We start from the raw sequence: 8917 nt of genomic DNA, 5'->3' as shown, positions 1-8917 counted from the left end.
GTAACCCGGTTGGCCGGCCCTTCAGGGCCCTCCCCCGGCCCGGGTGAGACGTACAATATCACGATACAAGGGAGTACATACCAGGCGATGGTGGATTCGGGCTGTGGGCAGACCATGATCCACCAGATCCTGGTTCGACCCGGGGCTTTGAGGCAGGCAACACGGCTAAAAATTAGGTGTGTTCATGGGGATGTGCACTAGTACCCTATGGTGCCAGTGGAAATTTGGCATGAGGGACAAAAGCATAGGGTCAAGGTAGCTGTAAGTACGCACCTTTCGCGCCCCGTAATTTTGGGCACAAATTGGCCGGGGTTTAACCATCTGCTGACACAATGCGTGGGAGTGCGTTCACGGGCCGTAGAAACGGGGAATATCCGCGCAGTTCTTAGTGGCGACACGGGTCCATCCGACACTGCCGAGCGGGAACCGGTGGGGGCTTCGCGGGAAGCCCCCCCAGCCCCCACTGGCACCCTACGGAGAATTTTCCCCTCGAGCAGTCCCGAGATGAAACTTTGCGCGCGACCTGGGACCAAGTGGATTACATCGACGGTCAGCTGGTGCGCCCGGGAACAGTGTGGGTATTCCCTCATTTCTCAGTTATTTGAGATAGATTATACCGAGTGAGCCGTGACACTCAAACAGATACAGATTCCGATTCCGATTCCAAGTTTTCAGATTCAGATAGGTCTTTATTGTCATTGCACAAGTACAACGAAACTTTGTTTTCAGCACAAACCCATTCAAAATTAGACAAAACAAACAGTGTACAGGGTTACAGAACAGGAACGCTGATGGGTCGCCATTTTAAGGCGCCCCGTAAAAGATGGGAAAAACAGGAGAGGAAATCACCCAGTTGTTGGTGCCGAAACGCTGCCGGGAAATGGTTTTCCAGGCGGCGCACTACAATCTCATGGCTGGCCACATGGGGTATAATAAAACACTCAATTGGGTGATGTAGGCAGCACACTAGCGGCACACGTCTGCCCGGACTGTCAGCCGGTGAACCCGGCGGCCACCCCAAAGGCGCCCTTGCGCCCATTGCCGCTCATGGAGGTCCCCTTCGAAAGAATGGGTATGGACCTCATCGGACCATTCCACCCGAGCACACAGGGATATCGCTTTGTGCTATCCCGAATCAGTGCCACTGCGCTCCATCTCTGCAAAGAGTGTCGCGCAGGCCCTGTTTCAGGTCATCTCCCGAGTTGGAATCCCGAAAGAGATTCTGACTGACCAGGGCACATCCTTTATGTCATGCACGATAAAGGAACCATACGGATTATTGGATATTAAAGCGATCCGCACCAGCGTATACCACCCACAAACAGACTGCCTGGTGGAGCGGCTAAATAAGACACTGAAAACCATTATCCGTAAGTTTACGCACGAGAACGGCGACGGCGTGGCGAAGTTGGTAGAGTGGCCGTGCCAGCAATCGGAGGGTTGCTGGTTACTGGGGTTCAATCCCCACCTTCTCCATCCTAGTCACGTCCATTGTGTCCTTGGGCAAGACACTTCACCCTTGCTCCTGATGGATGCTGGTTAGCGCCTTGCATGGCAGCTCCCACCATCAGTGTGTGAATGTGTGTGTGAATGGGTGAATGTGGAAATACTGTCAAAGCGCTTTGAGTACCTTGAAGGTAGAAAAGCGCTATACAAGTATAACACATTTATCATTATTTATAACAAACCAAATTGGGATAAATGGCTGGATCCCCTACTGTTTGCAATGCGGGAGGGACCTCAGGCCTCCACATGCTTTGCGCCTTTTGAATTATTATACGGCAGGAAGCCACGTGTTGTTTTGGACGTAATTAAGGAAAGCTGGGAGGAGGGTCTAAGCTCCAGCAAAAACGAAATTCAATACGTCATGGACATGCAAGCAAAACTCCACACGGTGGAGCACTTGTCACGCTCCGTGCCCAGGAACGTCAGCAACGCGCGTATAAAAGGGGGACTCAGCTACGAAAATTTTCCCCGCGAGAAAAAGTGCTTGTGTTACTTCTAATATCCAGCTCGAAATTACTCGCCCGGTGGCAAGGACCCTTTGAGGTCACACGGCAAGTGGGTGATATGGACTACAAGGTTCGGCGCTTGGACCGGGGCGGAGACACCCAAATTGAGGAGCCTGTTTCTATGGTGACGGTGGTTGAGGAGGAGGAGGAGTTCAGGCCAGAGGTCCAGCGCTCTGTTCCGCCCTACCCCCTCCTCTGTGACGATCAGCTCACGTTAGCGCAGAGAGCGGATGTTGCCAAGCTGCAGCAACGCTTCTCTGATGTGTTCTCCACTCGGCCCGGACGCACGAATCTCATCCAGCATCATATTGAGACCAGCCCGGGTGTTACGGTGCGGTCTCGGCCCTATAGGCTCCCCGAACACAAACGCAAAGTAGTTCGGGAGGAATTAAAATCCATGCTGGAATTGGGGGTAATAGAAGAATCCCACAGTGCGTGGTGCAGCCCCATCGTTCTGGTAGGGAAGAAGGATGGGTCTGTGCGATTATGTGTGGATTACCGCAAGGTGAACGAAATTTCACGTTTTGAAGCGTACCCAATGCCTCGGGTCGACGAGCTCCTGGATCGGCTGGGCACGGCTCGTTTTTTCACGACACTGGATTTAAGTAGGCGCGGCCGGTGGGCTTCCGGCCTGAGTCTGGCGGTGGAGGTATGTGGGGTGAGGGCGTGGCCTGCGGACCTGCAGCAAAGCGCGGTGTGCCGGGACCAGTTTCAGGATCAGCTCTGTTAAAGGCAGCAGCCAGGAAGGAGAAGGAGGTTGGACGAGCACGAGCACGAGCAAGAGCAAAGACTGACAACTTGATGGCTGAAAAGAGCCCTTTATTGAAAAATAAATCATTGTTCGCAACCATGAACAAAGCTGTCATGTCCATGCTTGGTGGTCTGAAGGACCAGGGAGCAAGACTTCCACAATATGTACAGTATATAATGAGTATGTAAAAAAAAAAATAAAGTTAAAATAATATTTCATTAAGTTTTAAGAAGCGGGGACAGGCAACAGATGCTATTTTTTCAGTGTCCAAGGTAGTTTGAATTGTATTTATTAAATATGCAATTACATTAATGTGCAGGACACTTGCCTAATAAAAATCATATTATGATGATATTTTCTGCATTTATACATTTTATTTCCTGGGGCAAAACAATCCGTTCTTTGGTGGAATGGCCCATTATTGTGCCTTACCTACAGTGAAGCATGGTGGTGGTCGTGCTGTGGTAGTGGGGCTGCATGAGTGCTGACAGCATCATGGAGCTATGGTTTGTGAGGGGAACATGACTGCAGCTGTGACATTCTGAAGAAGTGAAGCAATGATTACCCTCCCTTGGAAAACTGGACCACAGGTCAGTTTTCCAACATGATAACGAGGTCAAACACAAACCTTCAATAAGACAAGATAATGATGACAGTCGTCCAGTTGAGGAAAATGAAGTGAGCATCTCCGAGCAGGAGGAAGTGCAAGAGTGCAAGTGGTCTGACATGCACCTGTGGTGTCATCATGGAGGAGATGAAGAGGATTATTTTATCACAACCTGTGAAGACCTCCATGTCCAAGAGGATTAAGGCAGTGCTAGATAACAATAATTCTCACACTAAGCGTTCACACATAATTTGGTGCAGTTATTTAGACAATACTGATAGTAAGTGCAAATTAGCTGTACACTGACTACTCTACGGTATACTTTCCATAGTACTGTCCCTTGACAAGATACCTGATGGAATGTAAGGAGTGTGCTCACGTTAAACTTAAAATTAAATGATTGGTATATTTGAGAAAAGCCATTAGCTTAGCTTGCTTTTCCCACGTTAACTCAGGTCTATATTTTTACAGGCATGTACATTATATACTTTTTTAGCCGTTTGTAGTAAACAAATCCATTGATTAGCTGCACCATTAAATAAGCCGCAGGGTTCAAAGCTTGGGAAAAAACTAGCGGCTTATAGTCCGGAAAATACAGTAAAATGAAACTTTTTCAAAACAGGTTACAGGTAAGAAAAGCTCCTTCTGGTTGCATAAAGATGGCCTGAAAACACATTTTTAGAATGCATGAATTATAATTAAATAAAAATTATTGTTATTTTTTTAAAGATTTTTGAAAACTAGAAATCGATTTAGAATCGGGATGAATAAGAATCGCGATTAGGATGTAAATCAACTTTTTTGTGCATCCCTATTAAGTTTGTATCAACTTGGTTAAGTACTTATTTACATAGGACATTACCCAGAAAGCTTAGTGCTGTTGACAGTACCAGGAAGTCGATCTGATCAACGCCAGAGGATGACAAATGTGTTGTCTGATCAATAAATTCCAAGGGGTCTGAAATGTGCATGAACAATAATGCATGAAAGCATGTATTTAACAAAGTTTGCCAAACAAAACAAATACATGGACAAAAAGATCAAAGGCGCTTGAGTGAAAGAAGAGAAAAATCAACTCTTAGAAAAAGCTCCAGTTTAGACTTGTTCCTACTGACACGAATCAAAGCTATTAGCTGAAACCACACACGTCAGGCTTGGTTCCTAACGTTCTATCTCTGACGTATGCTTGCTTTTGAAGCTGTCTGTAGGGAAGAATGTTGAATTCCAGCATTTGGCCACTTGAACACGTCCATCAGATGATTGGACTGACACCACACCGCGCTCGTCATTGGAGACTACTGATTGATAGCGGAGCCTCCCAAGTAAATCCTGTGCATTCCCAGCCATGGTGCGAGCTACAAAAGAAAGACGTGGAATGTTTCTCTGGGTCCCAAGGACCACAGGGTTGGAGATCTGCTTCGCTTCAGCCTGCAGTTCAAAATCTCTTTGCCACAGAATGACAGTTCTCAATTTGCAAACGACACTTGTTTTACAGTGTTGGCTTCATCGCTAAAGCTCTGCTGGTCTCGCTTCTCTCTGACACACCCTTGAGATGCATGGACATGACAATCATGTAATGAAGCAGGGCCCTGCGTCAAAACAAAGACCCCTAAAGGAGCACATTTGCACTATTTAAGTGTCCAAACTAGTAATTGCTTGAGCTATTTATAACACAAATGGATACCTAAAATTGCGTATTCTGCACTGTCCTAATTGGCCATATGACGCATGTGCATGTAACTTTTTAAATATTCTAAAAACGTTCTGCCTTGACAAATTTGGGTGTTACTTGCATTTCAGCTTGTTCTTGTTTTTCTCTATTTTTGCAGGGTTTTTTTCAATTTTATTTTCTACAATATGCCACGGGTCCATTAAAAAACGAGCTTCAGTCCACAAATGCCCCCCGGGCTACACTTTGAATACCCCTGATCAGGGAATGCAACGATTAACGGTAATACTGATAACCACGGTAAAACTCCCGACAAAGGGTATTGCCATTTTAAATTAAAATTATCAAAAACCGAGACTGATAATCGCACTTTGATTAACTCACGGACTGACTGGTGCTAACTCGCTAGCTCAAATGCTAACATGAAAACAAGAGATGTTAACGTCTTTCACCTCTAAGAAAGAACATACCCCAATCTCGTTTGGCTAGCCCAGGGGTCGGCAACCCGCGGCTCTAGAGCCGCATGCGGCTCTTTAGCGCCGCCCTAATGGGTCTCTGGAGCTTTTTCAAAAATTTATGAAAAATGGAAAAAGATGAGGGGAAAAATATATATTTTTTGTTTTAATATGATTTCTGTAGGAGGACAAACATGACACAAACCTCCCTAATTGTTATAAGGCACACTGTTTATATTAAACATGCGTCACTGATTCGAGTATTTGGCGAGCGCCGTTTTGTCCTACTAATTATGGCGGTCCTTGAACTCACCGTAGTTTGTTTACATGTATAACTTTCTCCGACTTTCTAGGACGTGTTTTATGCCACTTCTTCTTCTGTCTCATTTTGTCCACCAAACTTTTAAGGTGAGTTTTGTTGATGTTATTGACTTGTGTAGAGTACTAATCAGACATATTTGGTCACTGCATGACTGCAAGCTAATTGATGCTAACATGCTATTTAGGCTAGCTATATGTACATATTGCATCATTATGCCTCATTTGTAGCTATATTTGAGGTCATTTAGTTTCCTTTAAGTCCTCTTAATTCCATGTATATCTCATGACACACTATCTGTATGTAATATGGCTTTTAATTTTTTGCTTTAATTGTTTTTGTATTTTTGGTCCAATATGGCTCTTTCAACATTTTGGGTTGCCGACCCCTGGGCTAGCCACTGTTGCTGGACAAAGTTTTTGTTTACATGGCTGTACTCAACCAGCGGTTGGACTAAAACGGATCGTACAAAAGTAAAAAAATCTCAGGACTGTAACGAAACAAACTGGACCCTGTTCCAAAGGCTCGCCACTTTAAAAAGATTATAAAAATTGGTGGAATTGATCCACATGAGCACGTCCAATAGACAAGATTTGAGCAAGCTGCCAAACGTCTTCTGTATCTCGGTTGTCAATGGAGTCAGTTTTTAAACAGCCCATGCATTTCTGAATGGAATGTCAGTGAAGGCTCACAAACAAACTGTCGTCCTTTCAGTGGTAAGTCAACAGGACTTGAAATTTGTTTCAAAGTAAATGTATTTGGAATCTGAAATACACTGTGCATTAATGTGGAAAATATTTAAAGACTTCTCTGTTATTGATCTAGAAATAGGGGTATTGCTTTTTTCCCAAATAATGAACGTTGTTCGTAAGCAGCAGTTATTTTAGCTTAGCTTAGCTAACGCTAACAGCCTACTTAATGCTACGTTCACAACAGAATAAAAAAGGCATTGATTTAAACTGACCAGTGTGAACATGCCGTGAACAAACCAACATGTACCAGGTGATGGCGCTAAAATTCATGTTTGATCGTCTTACGGCTACTATCCAGGCTAATCCTCGTCTCTTTAATAGCTCACTAATCCGACTTTCTTGTCTTTGCTTCTACGCTGGAAATCAGGCAAATCTCACCGTTTTTTTCCCCGGAACCGATCATGACAACTATTGTGGCAGTTACTGATGCCGTTCATTCGCGATATATTTGGAACTTGTTAAAGAAAAAAAACAACTTTAGAACAGAGTCTTGCATTCAACCCAATGTAAAGATGCTATTCTGATCAAATAAGACCCATGATGCATTGCGTTTTCTCGTCACACTTTCAAGCCCTATAATAGGATAAGCTTTATAAAAATGTGTTTACATTTGTTATATCATCTAAAGCATTTTCAGTTATATGATCTTTTGTCAAAGTATTGTATAGAGACTCGAAATGGGATCAGATTTCAGGCCAAATGTTCGATCAGGATTAGAGATATTATCGGCCGATAAATGCTTTAAAATGTAATATCGGAAATTATCGGTATCTCTTTCAAAAAGTAAAATTAATGACTTTTTAAAACGCCGCTGTACGGAGCGGTACATATCCGGTAAAACGCGGACGTAGGGAGCAGTACAGAGCAATTGCGTCACCCAGTCAGCAGCCCCTCCCCTCTGCCCTCTCTCACACACAACACAGGAGTTGACGACTGCAGCATGAGAGGTTTACTGACGACGCTTGATGACGTCATCAAACCGCCGCGAGCGAAGCATAACATCAACAAGAGTGTGTTGTTGCCGGTGCTGTAGCCATGGCCATGGTTTGGGATTATTTTAAAGTGTGTCTGACGGATAAAAAAACTGGAAATTTGCAATGACTACAAAAAGTTGGTTATGCGAGGAGGAACCAAGATGTCTTTCTTTAATACAAGCAATTTGATCTCCCACCTCTTCAAAAATCAGAAGGAGATACACGATGAATAGAAGCGAAAGATGGATGAAAATCAGCTTGCAGTGAACGGAGGTGCCCTGTCTCAACGCAACATTTCAGAAGCTCTGGCTGACTGGTAGGTCACTTCAAGCACTCACCACTAGCTTGCAGCACATTTGTGTTACTCATACAAATACGTTAGAGCAGGGCAGATTGAGCACAGTTTATAATTTCCTGTTATACAGTATGCCAGGCAGTCTACTAAAGGAGGGCTATGTTATTGTTTACTTTATTACTCTAGTATACTCTGGACTAAAGCTGTGGGCCTTCATTGCTTTTGTAGCTGTTGGTTTGAGGCATGCTTAAAAAAAATGCACTTTGTGAAAGTCAAAGTATAGTATTTCCCATAGTTGTAGTGGGTATCAGGATTATCTCAGGGAGAGAATGTCCCAAATTCCAAGCTGCTGTTTAGAGGCATGTTAAAAAAAATAATGCACTTTGTGACTTCAATAATAAATATGGCAGTGCCATGTTGGCATTTTTTTCCGTAACTTGAGTTGAAGTTGTTCTCTTATTTTGGAAAACCTTGTTACTTTGTTTAATGCATCCAGCGGGGCATCACAACAAAATTAGGCATAATAATGTTTTAATTCCACAACGGTATTGTGGAGAGGGGCGTGGTTCGCACGTTCCCTGCGGGCGGGGTGTGTGCGGAGGCCGGCCATGAAGCAGCAGACAGGTGAGTGGATGACTCAGCTGGAACGAGTTATCTAATCACCTGTTCCTTTATTAAGCAGCGTCGGAGACCATGAGAGCAGAGGGGACCTGGAAAGCAGCTGAAAAGCCACGGAAGAGTGCTGAAAAGCCGAAAAGAGAGACATTGTGAGGAGGGGAGCTGAAAAGCCGACAGAGACTTGTGTGAGAATTGAATTAAAAGAATTGTAAAACGCCGACCCAAAGTGTTGTGCCCTTTCCTGTGGTCCCAGAAGAACCCGAGACAGAGACGTCTTCACAGTGGCGCCCAACAAGACGGACCACAGAAAATGTCGACAACATCCCCGCTGGAGGCGCTGGGCCAAGTGCTGGCCGAGGTGTCAACGGCAAGCCGGCAGCAGACACAGGTGCTGCAGGCATTAATGGACAGAGCAGAGGCGGCGGGAGGAATATCCGCCATGAAAGGCATGGTGGAGGGGGAGGA

This window comes from Nerophis lumbriciformis, linkage group LG04, assembly GCF_033978685.3.
Source record: "Nerophis lumbriciformis linkage group LG04, RoL_Nlum_v2.1, whole genome shotgun sequence".
In the NCBI taxonomy this organism is placed as follows: Eukaryota; Metazoa; Chordata; class Actinopteri; order Syngnathiformes; family Syngnathidae; genus Nerophis; species Nerophis lumbriciformis.
Note: the sequence above shows the minus strand (reverse complement) of the source record.